This window comes from Zootoca vivipara, chromosome 13 (genome assembly GCF_965207765.1).
Source record: "Zootoca vivipara chromosome 13, rZooViv2.hap1.1, whole genome shotgun sequence".
In the NCBI taxonomy this organism is placed as follows: Eukaryota; Metazoa; Chordata; class Lepidosauria; order Squamata; family Lacertidae; genus Zootoca; species Zootoca vivipara.
The window spans coordinates 9,241,324-9,254,295 of NC_142596.1; the positions used below are offsets into that span (position 1 = coordinate 9,241,324).

At 45.2% G+C, this 12,972-nt stretch overlaps 1 long non-coding RNA gene across 1 annotated transcript; it reads left to right on the forward strand.

Annotated features, from left to right (window-relative positions):
* The first annotated feature begins 1,321 nt into the window (after positions 1–1,321).
* Positions 1,322–5,877, forward strand: LOC148683627 (uncharacterized). Its single transcript, XR_015946828.1, has 2 exons — positions 1,322–3,096; positions 3,844–5,877. It is a non-coding gene; the product is annotated as an uncharacterized LOC148683627 (long non-coding RNA).
* Positions 5,878–12,972: the final 7,095 nt, after the last annotated feature.

Genomic DNA, 12,972 nt, shown 5'->3' on the forward strand with positions numbered 1-12,972 from the left:
GGCTCCCTCTACACCAGTGGTTCCCAATAGGTGGTCCGTGGACCCCCAGGGGTCCGCGAGCTATGCCAGAGGGGTCCGCAAGATGCTATTAGAATAAAAAATATATTAACTATATTTCGTATGATAACAGATTTTTTGTTTTGGCCGCTTCCTGCATGAGCAGAGTCTAGCGCAAAACTAGAATTAGATAGAGGCAGTAGTTCTGCTGTATGCCGTTAGGTGGCGCTTTACAAACACTACTGTTTTGCAAAGAGGCAGCGCGCGCATTCTACTAACGCTCACCTCCCCAAGATGCTTTGCGCGCGTCGGCTTCATTTGTGCGCTACTGCGCAGGTACCCTCCCTCCTCCCTGGCGCGCGCTGCCTCTTTGCAAAACAGTAGTGTTTGTAAACCAAGCGTTGTTTTTCGCGGAAGCTACAGTTCGCGTAGTTAAAAATGGACCATTGGTTAAAAAGTGGTTCGTTAAAACGACAAAGGCCTACAGATGAAGAGGAAGATAATGCATTTGATGTTCAAGCAAGTAAGTCAGTGACTCTCAAACCAAGCTTGTCGGTGTCCATTGAACCTAAATCGTTGGCGTCCCTTGAACCTAACCCTTCCAAGATCAGTGTTAAGCTTACTGGAAAAATTATATAACTGTATACTGATGGAGTACTCTGTTGTAACTGTAAAAAACGTATAAATATAAAATATAAAAAGACTCTTAATTTGGCTCTCACTTTTTAATTTTAGGATTAGGAATTAATGGGGGTCCTTGTCACAATAGCGGCTCGATGAGGGGTCCTCGAGAAAATTTTGTTGGGAACCCCTGCTCTACACCATGGGTAGGCAAACTAAGGCCCGGGGGCCAGATCCGGCCCAATCGCCTCCTCAATCCGACCCGCAGACGGTCCGTGAATCAGGTCAGCGTATTTTTACGTGAGTAGAATGTGTCCTTTTATTTAAAATGCATCTCTGGGTTATTTGTGGGGCATAGGAATTTGTTCATTCCCCCCACCAAAAAAAAATATAGTCCGGCCCCCCACAAGGTCTGAGAGACAGTGGACCGGCCCCCTGCTGAAAAAGTTTGCTGACCCCTGCTCTACACTTTCATTTGGTTTTGTTGGGGGTGTTCATGGCTCGATGTACTTCTTATTGCTTTGGCAAGGCAACCTGGAAATCTTTGGAATAAATGCAATGAAATAAAAAGTTCATTGGGCTCTGGCAAAGAATTGGAAGAATGAAGAATTACCAACTGTGGATGAATGGCAGAAGAAGCTGATAGAATATATGGAACTGTCTGAGTTGACGGGGAGACTTCGGGATCGGAGTGAAGAAGCAGTGGAAGAAGATTGGAAGAAATTTAAAATCTATTTGAAAAATAAGCATGTAATAGATTGATTTAATGACAGTGAGGGAGATAAAAGGAGGTTGTAGATAACAATAAGGTTTGAAAATATGTATTGTTAGAAGATAAGGATATTTTAATTAGGAAGTAAGATATAGACTGAATCTTTAAAAGATAAGGAAAATAGATGTAGTAAAATGATAATATTTAAAGGAATCTAAGATTTTATGTAAGAATTAGAATTTACTAAATATGAAATATAAAGAAGCGCAGCAGGAGGTGGGAGAGGAAGTCAATAGATTTGAAATAAGGTTTATAAGTAAGAATTTTTGTTTTTGTATTTTTCGTATTTTTTCCATTTTGTGTTTTTGTATTTTCTTTTTGTGTTTTGTATGTTTTTGTTGTTGAAAAAATCTTTAATAAATACATTATATATATATATAAAGGTCACTGGGCTCATTGTTGGAGGCAACTGCCATTTGGGGGCTTTTTTAGCTGATGGAAAAGGTAAGTAGAGGATAGTAGTTTATAAAATTATGTATGCTGTGGAGAAAGAGAACCTTTTGTTGTTGTTGTTGTTGTTGTTGTTGTTGTTGTTGTTGTTGTTGTTGCGCTCTCTCTCCTACTAGTAGAACACATGAACATCCAAGAGAGCCGAATGTTAGAAGGCTCAGGACAGACAAAATAAAGGACTTTTTCAGTCACCACGTGGTTAAACAGTGGGACTTGCTCCCTGAGGAGGAAGCAATGCCCACCAGCTTAAAGGTAAAGGTAAAGGGACCCCTGACCATTAGGTCCAGTCGTGACCGACTCTGGGGTTGCGCGCTCATCTCGCATTATTGGCCAAGGGAGCCGGCGTATAGCTTCCAGGTCATGTGGCCAGCATGACAAAGCCGCTTCTGGCGAACCAGAGCAGCACATGGAAACCTTCCCGCTATAGCGGTTCCTATTTATCTACTTGCACTTTGACGTGCTTTCGAACTGCTAGGTTGGCAGGAGCTGGGACCAAGCAACGGGAGCTCACCCCGTCACAGGGATTCGAACCGCCGACCTTCTGATCGGCAAGCCCTAGGCTCAGTGGTTTAACCACAGCGCCACATGAGGAGGAAGCTTAGAGGGCTTCAAAAGAGGATTGGGCCAATTTATGGAGGCTAAGACCATCAGTGTGGCTCCCCTGAGACTTTGCAGTATTCCTCAGAGGCTTTTCTCTGTGTACCCCAACCAAGGGAGGGGGTGGAGGCTAACTAGGCCAGAATGGGTCTTTTCATTGGTGACACCACATCTGTGAAATTCTCTCTGCAGAGAAATGTGCCTGGCGTAATCACTATCTGCTTCTAGGCACCAGGCTAAACTTTCTTTTCCTTTCCTTTTTTTAATTCTGGCCTTTTGCACTTAAGTTGGCCCCCTTTTAGCAGGGTGGGTAGGACTTGTCCTAGAATCATAGAATTGCAGAGTTGGAAAGTAGCTCAAGGGTCTTCTGCTCCAACCCCCTGCGATGCTTAATATGTTCTGGGATGAGCATTTTGTGTATTTTATGCTCACCGTTTTAAAAGGCTCTGGTTTAACTGCTTTATCGGTGGTACGTTGTCTTGTTCAGTCACCTTGAAGCATTTTCTTTTCTTTGGCAGTACTAATTAATGTAAAGAAGAGGACAAATCTGAATAACCTGGGAATCCTATGTGATGAGGTTCCTGTTGCACTCAGGCCCTGCTTTCAGGCTTCCCACAAGCATCTAGCTGGCCAGTGTGAGAACAGAGGTGCTGGACTAGGTGAGCCAGAGATCTTCTTAAATTCCTACATGGATCATTTCCCTCGAATGCTTGCATTAAGGTAAAAAGGTAAAAGACCCCTGGATGGTTAAGTCCAGTCAAAGGCAACTGTGGAGTTGTGGTGGTCATCTCGATTCAGGCCAAGGGAGCCAGCGTTTGTCATGTAGCCAGCATGACCAAACCACTTCTGGCACAACGGGACACTGTGATGGAAACCAGAGCTCAGGGAAACACCATTTCCCTTCCCACCATAGCAGTACCTATTTATCTACTCACACTGGTATACTTTCGAACTGCTAGGTTGATAGGAGCTGGGACCGAGCAACGGAAGCTCACTCCATCGTGGGGATTCGAACCACTGACCTTCTGATCAGCAAGTCCAAGAGGCTCAGTCATTTAGACCACAGCACCACCCGCTCCAGTGGCCTAATGGATAATGCATTGGCCTCCTAAGCCAGGGATTGTCGGTTTGAGTCCCATTTGGGGTGAGGTTTTTTCCCCACAACTCCTCCCTCTCTATTATTCAGCTTGCAGTATGTAACTTGAATGGGATGCTAAAGGACAGATGTGCCAGACAGAAAAGCTATTTGATTTGTGTTAAGGTTTTATAGAAGGATTTAGCATTGGCACCTAATACCAGTTTTGATCATATTTAATCTCCATATCAAATAAATGTCTCCCTTCATTTATGGTGGATGTACTTAACTTGAATTCTGTACATTGTATCTCTCATGATCTATATTTCAGGACCAAGATCTGTGATGGATTCAGTCCAAGCTTGAGGATCTGGCTCACTCCTGGACATAGTCTTCATCTCGGCTGAAGACTCCCTGGGCAGGCTGAGATCTGCATTTCCGGAAAATCTTACCAGAGGGAGGCCCAGTATAAAAAAACACCAATGGATTCTCTTGATGTTTGGCCATGCAGAGAATTTTTAATCAGACTACAACAGTGGAGGGAAATTGAACGGCCTTTCTTAATGCTCAGCTCAATAGGGACACTTCTGGGAGAAAGATCCTTTTATCCTAATTTAGCCCACCCCGGGATATGCTGTTCACATAAATGAGCAAAGAAACTGTGGCTACTCCTTTAGAGATCTGCAAAAAAGTGGAAAGTGGGATGGTTGTTTTGCATGAAGTTGAGACATGTCCCTTAGCAAGAACTCATAACTCTTGAAAATAGAGATCTGTAATTGGAATATATTGAATCATAGAATTGTAGAGTTGGGAAGGGACCACAAGGGTCATCTAGTCCAACACACTGCAATGCAGGAATCTTTTGCCCAATTTGGGACACAAACCAGAGACTGTTTGCATTGCCATAGACCACCATCTTCACTCAATGGAGTTCCCCAATCCTGCCTTAACAGAAGCCCTAACATGGAAATTATTCTGGGGTATTCTGAAAGGCATGTTGAATACAACACAGCCTGCCAAGGCAGAGTTCCACTAGTTAACAACATCAGGACAATACCATAAAACCATCTTCCCCAACTTGGTACACTCTAGATATTAACAGACTACAACTCCCTTCATCCTTGACTGGTGGATACAATGGGGCCGATGGTAGTATGAGTCCAACAGAAGGCAATATTATCAATGTGGCTGGTTTGGGGGTAAGAAAAACCAAACTGGAACTGATCCATGACCTAATTAGACCCTTAGGCTGGGGGCTTCCCAGCCCTGATCTCGACCAATTCAAAATTGTGAGTGGAAGGGCAGTGTTTTGCTACTTGAGCTCTGCTAGATTTGGTCGAAGGCTGATCTAGTTCAGCATCCTGGTCTCATGGTGGCCAACCTGATGCCTGTGGGATGCCTACCAGCAAGACATGAGCACAACAGCCTTCTGCCTGTTTGTGCTTGACTGCTCACCCCCATTCTTTCCTGGGGAACAGGCGTCTACGCCCAAGCCAGGCTTTACACCCTCCTGCCCATCAGATCACAACCTAAGTGGCATCATCAGGTGGGGGTAGTTTGAGCCAAATGGCCTGGTGGGCCGAGATTGGCCCATGAGCCAGAAGCTCTTCACCCCTTATGTATAGAGTGCCTCCAGGGGCGGCTTGCCCATAGAGGCAAGTGGCATGGGGAACCAGGGCGCCAAGTTCGCGCCGAGTTCTGGAGGGTGCCTTGGAAGAGGCGGGGGCTGGAAGCGGCGTCTCCCAGCATCGGCTCACTGCCCTCGCCCGCCGCGCCGAAGCAGCACCATGCCTGGAGCCTCCGCCTCTTCCCCGCTGGAAGAGCTGCCCTCCAGCCGCTGCCTGCCTTCTCCAGCCTTCCCTTTTTGCCCTCGGCCACAAGCCTCCTTGGGGAGAAAGTCACAGGTCACGCTCACCTGAGTCCATTTAAAAATAATAATAAAGTAAGAGGAAGGGGCCAGAAATCTGCCCCTTACCAGATCAGACCCCTAGCCCCACCTAACTACGGACCCTCCAAGTCTCCCTATTTTCCAGGGACAGTCCTGGATTTACAGAAGCCGTCCCAGTTTCTGATTTGATTCCAGAGTGTCTCACTTTCCCTTAGGACATCCCTATTTTCCTTGGAGAAATGTCGGAGGGTATAGTAGGATGTCTCTATTTTCATTAGAGGGTATGGAGTTATGCGACCCCCGAGTAAGTAACTATGCAACCTTTAGAAGATATCTGAAGGCAGCCCTTTATAGGGAGGTTTTGAAATGTTTAATGTTATGTATTTATACATATTGGAAGCTGCCTTGAGTGGCTGGGGCAACCCAGTCAGATGGGCGGGGTATAAATGATATTATTATTATTATTATTATTGAAAAGGATGTCCCTATTTTCACCGGAAAAACGTTGGAGGGTGTGCTGAAACTCTCCTATTGCTAAACAGCACAGAGTCTCTCTCTCTCTCTCTCTCTCTCTCTCTCTCTCTCTCTCTCTCTCTCTCTCTCTCTCTCTCTGCGCAGCCCTTCTCCTAAGAAGAAATTAGAGGGGCAAATGTTTCCAGTATGACACGTTTACAAGTGGATTATCATTCACATGAAGAGAGGAGACTCAGGGAGCTGAATATAGAGAGGCTAAAAAAAGAGAAGGGCTGGAGGAGACGTGATCAAAGCCTGCACTTGAAATGCCTTCAAGGGAACAGCAAACTTGAAGGAAGGAGATTATTCAGAGTGTCAGGAGATGGCAGGGTGGGGAGCAATGGCCTGGAGCAAGAGAAGGAAAAGTTGAAGTACTGTGAGGGGTGGGGGGGGTGGGGGATAGGAAGGAAGATTTCCTGGCAGCAGGACAACAAAGACTTCCTTGGAATAGAGAGGAGATTATCAGATGAGAGAGTGGTTGCATTCACAGGTGACATTCGCCAAGTCAATCACTTACAACGAGATGTACATGCGGATGAGGGTGGGGGATGACAATCCTCTGATCCACCTTTCAAAGCAAAGCGACCTGATTCCATGGTCCCAAACTTTACACCTCCCTGAATTTTCTGACGCCATTTCAGGTTTTGCTTTTTCTAAAGTGCACATTTTATGGGGAGGGAGAGCTGTACAAAGGGGGGAAGACACTGAAATATTGAGATGCAGACAATGCTTTTTCTCACGAATGAGGGAAAGGCTTCATGGATAAACATCTTTGGGAGAAGAACGAGCTAAGGAGTAAACCCTACACAAATCTGGAATGGAGTCCGTAAAATGGTTGGATGGCGCCTTGTATTCCTCCTTCCAGAAACTCCTGCAGCCAGTCTGGTGCCAAATGTATTGCTTTTCTCTTTTTTTGGACCACATCAGCAAGGCCGGGGGGGGGGAGGTGTCTTGTCACGTGGGCCGTCCAGGACCTCCAGACACACTGCCCAGGCTTGTGCCCTGGAGATGTCACTATGTGGTTTGATTTAATCCCCAGAGGTGCAGATGGAGACAGATGGACAACAACAACAACAACAACAACAACAACAACAACAACAACAACAACAACAACAACAATGTCCTACCTGACCCCTGTCTCCGCCCCCAAAACCTCTTTTGTGCCTTAGCAAACCTTCCCTTGAGTATGCTAATACTTCTTGTCAAGAGTCCCCTGGAGGTGCCATGGTCAGATTCTGTGGAGGAATGGGAAGAGCTCAAGAATTTGGAGATGGACAATCACGGGGAGGGTCCTCGTGGGCTGGAGGAGGTACAGCAGGGACCCCAAGAAGTGTCTGAGTCCACGGAGGAGTCCAGTAACTAAGGGAATGGATCCAAGGATGGGACCACATGGGTTGGCAGAAGAATGTTCCAACCCTGTGACATCAAACACCTCCTGCTCCTGGTACCTCCTCCTGTCAGTGAGGAGCCTCTTGCTAGAGTGGTGCATGCTCTAGTTATCTCCTGCTTGGACTAGTGCAATGCGCTCTATGTGGGGCTACCTTTGAAGGTGACGTGGAAACTGCAATTAATCCAGAATGCGGCAGCTAGACTAGTGACTGGGAGCGGCTGCCAAGACCATATAACATCGGTCCTACATTGGCTCTCAGTACGTTTGTGAGCAAAATTGAAAGTGTTGGTGCTGACCTTAAAAGCCCTCAATGGCCTCGGCCCAGTATACCCGAAGGAGCATCCTCACCCCCATTCAGCCTGGACACTGAGGTCCAGTGCCAAGGGCCTTCTGGTGGTTCCCTCCCTGCAAGAAGTGAGGTTACAGGGAACCAGGCAGAGGGCCTTCTTAGTAGTGTCGCCCGCCCTGTGGAATGCCCTCCCATCAGATGTCAAGGAAAGAAACAACTATCTGACTTTTAAAAGACATCTGAAGACAGGGAAGCTTTCTAATGTTTAATGCTGTATTGTGTTTTTAATATTCGGTTGGGAGCCGCCCAGATAACAATAATAAACAAATTATTTATTAACAATAATAAATTGTTGTTGTTGTTGTTGTTAGAGGGGAAAATAAACTGGCGGGGTATAAATAATAAGTTGTTGTTGTTGTTAGAGGAGGAAATAAACTGGTTGCTGAGCTGGCACCACCTCTCTCCAAGGACATGGAGATGCCAAAGCTGGGGCACAAACAATCCTTGCAGGCCCAACCTACTTGAAGTAGTGCCCATTTGTTTGCCCAGTCCAGGGACTCTTGTGCTCCCCCCCCCTTGAAAAAGAAGGTGCAGTTGCAAGATCAAAATCTTGCATTACTTTGTGTTTAGCCGAACCTTTTATGTTCCTGCTCACCTTGTAACCTGTGCCATGCCCATTCGATTTACACATTAAAGCCTTTGGCTGAAACAGAACTGGGATTGCAAGTTATTTTTCTGGTGGTGAGAGCCAGGACCCTTCCTCTTGTTTCTCAGTCTTCCCGGGTTTTTTTTTGCTTCAAAGCCTCTAGCAATCAGAACCCAAGTTTGCAATTAACATGAACTTCTTTTCATCAGCTGGCTGCTCTTGAGTGTTTTATTGGTGTGCTGTTGCTTACTCTGCTGCTTTTATGAAAATTTTATGGCTTTATGGCTTTTATCATTTTTAACTTGCTTTTAATTTTATGGCATTTAATTTGCTTTTTTAAAAAGAAAAAAGAAAGAATGGCAAGCTGTCTTGATTTATTTCATTTTATTAAAAGCTGGGAATGCACACACATCCACACACACACACACACACACACACACACATCTCAGATAAATGATACACTGCCTTCTGCAAGTTGCTTCCTAAATTACTGACCAATAAGTTGCTGGGATACAAGATCATGGAGGTCACCCCTAGGAGGCCTCGCTTTTAACAATGGCAGGAGACTTTTAATGCTCAAAAAGAAAAGGTTGGTGATTCTCAGTTGAGTATGAGCGGGTGAAATCAGAACTCGCTTGCTTGTGAGGAAAGAGCCATACGGCTTCCTCTTATTTCATGGCATTCTGTACATTTCCCCAATTGTATCTGCCAAAACACATATGCTTCATTTTTTATTTCGTTTTTTTGTTTTCTCTCCCCCTCTCTTGGAATGAATCAAAACAACTAATTTGTAACCAGAAATTTTCTTGAGCAAGTGCCCTCTGTTCCTCAAGACAGATCTTCGGTAGCCTGCCTTCCTTCATCTGATTTATCCTGCATCATCAGTCAGCCGCCCTAATAAATATTAAACAAGAAATCATATCCATGCCCAACTCCAAACTAGTTAAATAAGATTGGTAGGTTCTGAAACTTTTACAATCACACACACATAGCAGCTGTGACCTCTTTCGATTTTGGTAAGATCAGCAAAGCCCCAGATCGCTACACCAACAATTTACCCAGTTAGATGTATAAATATTATAAATAGTAAAATTATCATTATGGAATGGGATGTCCCTATTTTCATTGGAGAAGTGTTGTAGAATATGGAGTTATCCAACCCCCAAGCCATCTGAAGGCAATCCTGTACAGTGGTACCTCGGTTTATGAACACAATTGGTTCCGGAAGTCTGTTCATAAACTGAAGCGTTCATAAACTGAAGCAAACTTTTCCATTGAAAGTAATGGAAAGTGGATTAATCCGTTCCAGACAGTCCGCAGAGTACTTAAACAAGCGTTCATAAACTGAAGCGAACTTTCCCATTGAAATTAATGGAAAGTGGATTAATCCGTTCCAGACGGGTCCGCGGAGTACTTAAACTGAAGTGTTCATAAACTGAAGCATGGGCGTAATTGGTTCCGGAAGTCTGTTCATAAACTGAAGCATTCATAAACTGAAGTGAACTTTCCCATTGAAAGTAATGGAAAATGAATTAATCCATTCCAGATGGGTCCACGGTGTTCATAAACCGAAAATTCATAAACCGAGGTGTTCATAAACCGAGGTTCCACTGTATAGGGATGTTTTTAAATGTCTTACTATTTATATACAGTGGTACCTCGGTTTAAGTACCTAATTGGTTCTGGGGAGTCATTCACCTTCCAAAAACTACTTAAACCGAGTGCTGATAGTACGCGTGCGCGAAGCACCGATAGAGCGCATCTGCGCATGCGCACGCACTTGAGTACTTCCAGGTACACAGAGTACTCAAACCGAGAGTACTCAAACCGCAGCGGACGTAAACCGAGGTATGACTGTATGTTGGAAGCTTCCCAGAGCAGCTTGGGCAACCCAGAAAGATGTGTGGGGTATAAATTGTAAAATTATCATTGCGCGTTGAGGTCACAGGACTCCCCCCCAATAAATTCACACACACGCATCAATTTAAGAGTGTCTGGCCAGATGGGCGGGGTATAAATAATATAGGAGTAGTAGTAGTAGTAGTATAGTATTTAAGGTTTTTGGCATTATTTTGGCCACAACTTTATTTAAATACAATCAAATGTGAGTGGTTGCTTAAAAGGTAAAGGGACCCCTGACCATTAGGTCCAGTCGTGACCGACTCTGGGGTTGCACGCTCATCTCGCATTATTGGCCGAGGGAGCTGGCGTACAGCTTCCAGATCATGTGGCCAGCATCCCTCGAGTGGTTGCTTAGGCATTGGTTAATCCATCTGTCCCCCGCCCTGGGCCAGATCTGCCCTGACTTCCTCTAGCCATTTGTGGAAGTCAGTAGGTAAACCAGGCATCCCCAAACTTCGGCCCTCCAGATGTTTTGGACTACAATTCCCATATTCCCTGACCACTGGTCCTGTTAGCTAAGGATCATGGGAGTTGTAGGCCAAAACATCTGGAGGGCCGCAGTTTGGGGATGCCTGAGGTAAACATTCCCTGAGGGAGGACGGAGCTGTGTACCTCAGGCCCTTCACTTGTCCTCACCTCCAATGTTCCCCGAGGCTCATTTGCTCTGTGTTTGGCCCAATTCCCCTACCGGGATACTGATGAGAGCCCTTCGAGCCCCATGGAATACCTCTATAAGCAGCAACAATTTTGAGGAGTAGCCCAGCTTTTCCATACTCCTTTCCATACTCCTCTTACCAGCCAATTTTTAACCAATGCCTAACCGCCAACCTTACAAGTTGTGACGATTTGCTACACAGTAGGCAAAAACCAAATGGCAGCAGCCAATCAGCTAAATGGACAAAATTCCTACCGGGCCCCCGCCCCAAGGCAGGCGACCCCATGGCAGGCGTAGCAATGTCAATTGCAAGAAGCACTTAAAAGAGGGTGGGCGGGCGGGAGATCCCATGCATTTGGCAAAAGTGAAACCGTGAGGAGCACACAGGGGTTTGTAAATGCTAAGGCTGTCAGTCACCCAACTTGCAACATGACTTTCCCCCCAGCAACAACTCTAAACTGCCCAGGCATCCTGTGGCCATCTTGACTAATCTGCCCAGCAACCCGGGGGCGTCCTGATTCCCCTCCCGCAACTCGTGCTCTCCATGAATTGGAGAACCTGTTTAATGGAATGGGATGTCCCTATTTTCATTGGAGAAATGTTGGAGGGTATGCTCTGGGCAACTTCCAGCACATATAAAAACAAAATAAAACGTCACACTTTTTTTAAAAAAAGTTATGAGGACACAAACAAGAAATGCAACAGACCAGACCAGAGTTATGTATGGACTGGGAAGGATGAAAAAGAAGTGAGAGAAGCTGAACAGGCAGAAAGGCTGAGTGATGGATAAATAAGGGACAAGGTACAACAAAATGCCACCAAAATGTCTTTGCAATATTTAGAGAACTAGATTGAGTAAATTACTGTGGGGTAGGCTTTGTAGAATCAAAGCATCCGACCCCCAGCACTGTGAATGAAGAGCTTTGGGTGAGATTCTAGACTTGGATTGAAGATGGACCTCTTTTGGGGCAAATGTCAGCTGCCTCCTGCCCCTCTCTCCCTCCTGGTTTTTCATTTTGGAAACAGACTGTCTGGCTCAGTTCACATTTCTTTAAAAAACAAACAAACTGGAATATCTGCAAAGAGCGATCCCCTCTTCACTCCAGATCGGTGTGTGTGTGTGTGTGTGTGTGTGTGTGTGTGTGTGTGTGTGTGTGTTCTCTCACCTCAAAGGGTTCCACTTCGGTACAAATACACTTGCCACCTTGCAATTCAGATAGAGCAGATACCCAGTCCCCACCCCCACCCCTTCAGTTTTTTATACAGATGGCTTCAGGTTCATCTCAATAGCACCCTTCCTTCCTGAAATCATGGAGTCATGTTGGTGTTGACAATATTATGCTAGATTGACCAATTGCCTGACTCTGTATAATACAGCGCTCTCTCGCTCTCGCTCTCTTTTTCTTTCTCTCTCTCTCACACAAGCTTTTTCTGTAAATAGAATACACTAAGTAAAATAAGCAGATTCATAAGCAGGAACCCGGAATGCAAATTTTAGTTTCCCTGGCCTAGAATTAGACTGTCTCTGAAACAGAATGATGCCAACTTCTGCCTTTAAAAAGCTGCAAAAAGCATTCAAGAGTTTTAAATTACATTCCGCTCTTCTTCTTCTTCTTCTTCTTCTTCTTCTTCTTCTTCTCCTTCTCCTTCTCCTTCTCCTTCTCCTTCTCCTCCTCCTTCTGGATCCAGCACAGAAGGAACATTTTGCTTTGGTGCTCATTTACAATTCTGAGTATTTAAGGAAGAAAAAGAAAGGGGGGGAGCTCTGCAACCGCAGAAGCTTGTGAATGAAGCACGTCAATAACATTGGCTGTTGTAGCTGGCATTCAGCCTGACATTTGCTGATAGGAGGGGATCCTGCTAAGTAACAATGTGAGATACTAAATTATATAAGGTCGCACTTTAGCAGAGACGCCCAACCGACAAGGTTGCGTGCCATGCAAAATACCTGGAAACTAGCCAGATGCTTTTTCCATATGGGTAGTTATAATTTTCCATGGGCTCAGAAAGAGCAGATTGTTGGAAGCACTCTCTGTTCCGTGGTTTGTTATTCTTTTCGTTTCTTTCTCTCTTTTTTTCCTTTAAATGCAAAGAACGGCAGTTACAGTGAAATGTTTCCTAGATGGGACTCTTATTCAGCTCGCGCTCCGAGCACACCTCCAAGCAGAAAGAGGCAA